Consider the following 3,959-nt stretch of genomic DNA (forward strand, 5'->3'; position numbering starts at 1 on the left):
ATATATATATATATATATCTATACTGTACATACATTGTATACATAATTTTCAAAGGTTTTTGAAAAAGCAAATATATATACTGTACATACATTGTATACATATTTTTCAAAGGTTTTTGAAAAAGCAAACCAAGACTAAATCGACTGTTTAAGAATGAATGCACACACTTCAATATCAACCTAACAATAATAGAATTTTCCAGCCCAGCCAACTGCTTTCTTCTTCAGTTCGATCCGGCAAAATCAGTTAAAAGCAATCAAGATGTGTAATAGATCAAAGTAATAGATGGGGCTTTAGCAACATGATTAGAGGCCTCAAATGGAGTTAAAACAAGATGTATTCATTCTCATTAAAATCACATATAAAATTGTAGATTTATGTAGAAAAATAAGATCTCTGAAATATCCACACAGACTGTATAATTCTCATAATGGTAAATCTACATACTGTATATTTGTAACATCAAAATTGTCAACATGAATACAAATCAAAACTACAGTACATAGCTCATCAGTACTTTAATAGTAAATGATCCTCAGCATGTTTCACTGAGTTAGATTCTTCAGGAGGAGGGAGGATATTGTGGTCCAACACAGCTAAAACCAGGTAATAACAATGCCTGCATACATTGATTTCCTGTGGGGGCAACCATCGGAGATCAAACTGGAGAACAATAGTCACCCATGGGTATAGGTGTGTATAAAGATAAGAAAATAGATACAATATATAGCTAATTATCCAAAGAGATATACCTGCTGGTTTGGGAATCTGCATGTGTCTCCTGGTGGTCCAGTGGGGTTTTCAGCAATCAAGATGTTAATGGAAAGCAATCAGTAATTGCTAGACCCAATCAAAATATCAAAAAAACATTTTAAAGAACAATCAGAATAATATGGCCAGTCATGTAACAATTAAAATGATACTTTAATGGCTAATCATATGGTTGAAACAATTGTTTCTTCAAACAAATAAAATGATAGATGTATGGTAAATTATCGAACAGTCAAAACGATACATATATGGCCAACATAACCATGGCTGATGTCAGATAGGGGCTCAGCTTTCACACAGACCTTGGCCCACCTGGGAAGGCTGAGGGTTGTATATCACAAGACATCTGCCCTTCAAATAAGTGGAAAGAGAAGAACAATATCTTGTAGAAGCTCTTTACTACTGTCTATATTGCCCATCTTCAGTAATATACTCTCCAAACTACATTGATTTTACTACATACGTGAATATATCAGATACACTGAATACATTGACCATTAGTTATATAATACCTATTAAGAATTATGGTGTATGTGATAATATTTTATTTTAAGAGATGGCATCAGTCATTCTGTAATACTAATCACTATTTAGTGGCCTGCATTGAAAAATGTATAGGTTTATCTAGACAAAGCCATATATCTATTTAAGTTATGATTTCTGATCATTGTAAAATACTGCACCCTTCAAAAATTATACATAGCACATTTTATGAAAGATTTATCTTATACATAGGAAATCAGTGTACAGAGACAAAGCTGTATTTTTATTTGTAAAAACTTTGAGTTAATAAAGCTTTATGAATAAACCAAAAAAAAAAGGCTGAGTGACATGAAAAGGCCATCAATGGTTAATAATGGGTTGTTGTATTTATTGTTGTTACTATTATTGATGCACTGTGTAAAGACAAATAGAGTTTGTAAATAATGAGATCTGGTAAACCCTAACATGAGTGAGGAGAATGGGGATTCATACTGATGTTGTGCCCTCATTTCTTGAAAATTCACAAGTAAGCGACAAAAATGTATCTTGTCTATGCTAAGCACTCTTGGGATTTTAACACATTTAATGAAATAATACATTCCATTTACAGCACCTGTGACAGGACACAGGTCCAGTGTCATTAAACTTCAATAGCTGGGTTCCTTAAAAGAGAACTATAGTGTAAGTGTTTTTCCCCATAGTTCTCTTTAGGGTCACGGGAGGAAATATACTAACCTCCTCCCGTGACCCAAAGCTCAGTATATTGCAATATACTAAGAGCACCGTAGCTGGGATGGATCCCAACAATACTGTCGAGATCCACCCAGCTGCGTGAGTGACAGCGGGCTCTGACAATCTAGAGGCAGAGCCAGCTGTACCCGCCCCGTCCCCGTTCGTTCCCCCACTCAGCGCTGGAGGATCGGGGATGGGGGAGTGCCTGCGGGGAGCGATGACTGACAGTCAACGCTCACTGCAGGGAGACGATCAGGAAGTGAGCGGATCGGTGCATGATTCTGCTCACTTCCCAATCAATAGAGCCGACCTGTGACAGCTTCTTTGTCACAAGTCAGCTCTAACTGAGGAGTGAAAATCACTCACCTCATAGTTCTCCTTTTAAGCCAGAGCCTGTTGTAACCCTCCATTAAGTAAAGTCATCTAATAGAATCAAATTGTAAAATGCATATTTGGTTTCTGATTGCACAATACATATCTGCAAGTCTGGTTTTTGAACCACATAGAGTTAAGTTTCATACAATTTCCATAAATAGTACTATGATGATGATGACGATATTTTAATAACATGTTTTTACACAATGTATACGTGAATAACAATCATTTCAATACCAAACATACCTATCCTATAATGTCCAGGTGGTAGATGAGGTTCATTGCATCTCCTGAGGAAAGTAGGTTTAAGATTAATATCATGTTTGTTATCAAATTGAGCTTTTAGTCTATGCAATAATACATAGGTTGTCGGATTGTAAAACATGGTCATCTGTAAAAATTAAGAGTTTAAAAAACTGGCATCGAGGGAGTGTCCACTGATATATCATAAACACTTTGGCACCTGTCAGCACTGTTGATTGCGCCAGAGTTGGCTGAGTGACACAGAAAAGCTGCTGCAATTAGCACTGACAACTCTCATCTCCTTCAAAACTATGCACGTATACTGATAGTCATTCATGAGAACCAGGGACTCTGATACACCAGATTGGACTACTCTGAAAATAAAGTGGACTCCGCGCAGGAAGCAAAAACCAGGAAAACTTTGCTAAGTACCTTTCATTTTTAATCCCATTTATTTTACTGTTGTTATTGTCTACTTTGTAATATCTTTTTTTTCTGGAAATATTTTCATGCATCATTTTCTCCCATTAAAACATAATTTTAGAAATCCTAGGCGTGTTCTCTAAATACTCTAAATAAGAAGTTAAATAATCCTAGGCTCTATGCAGAATGCTACCATATTGTAAACTCTGTTACCTTCCTGTTGGGCGTGGCAGTGGTGTCACAGACAAATATGTTATGGCAGATGCTGTGAATGGTGTGTGTTTCCATTAAAAAAGTGGTAGCAGCTACTGTTTGTGGGTTTAAAGGGTTAACTGTGGAGATAACTTCCCAAGTGCCAATCATCCACACCCTGTCTGTGATGCTCTGGCCTGCATCCTGCCGGGCTTACTGACATCACTGGTTGCCAGGAGCTCGGCAGGATGCCGGAAAGAGCATCAAAGGTTGCTAAGCTCTTAGGGCCATCCCTATAATTTGGCTATCTGTGTGCATAAGCCCTAAAGGGAGACAGTACACTTAAAAAAACAATCAGGACAAGAGGGTGTAACTCTACTGAATAGTTTGAGTTGCCTATTAAGGATCATAACTGCGGAGGAGAATGCTTCTAGCCGATTCAGTGATTTGAAGGAGAAAAGGATGTGGCCCAACTAAGTACAGTGGAAAAACTCAATACAACACATAGGTGATAGGATGCATGGACTTGGGTGAAGTCTAAAAATAAGGAATGTAAGTTATCAGTATTCATTTATACAAGAACCTTAAACACTTTGCTAAGAGAAGTGTCCAGATAATGATCCAGCTGATTAGTATTGCTTCACACACGTAATTCATTAGGAAAAGGAAGTCACAATATTTATACATCAATAATCTGTGAGGAATGAAAGTTAACGGTATTGATTCATGCAGGAGCCTG

This window comes from Nanorana parkeri, unplaced genomic scaffold (genome assembly GCF_000935625.1).
Source record: "Nanorana parkeri isolate BGI_ZX_2015 unplaced genomic scaffold, ASM93562v1 scaffold673, whole genome shotgun sequence".
In the NCBI taxonomy this organism is placed as follows: Eukaryota; Metazoa; Chordata; class Amphibia; order Anura; family Dicroglossidae; genus Nanorana; species Nanorana parkeri.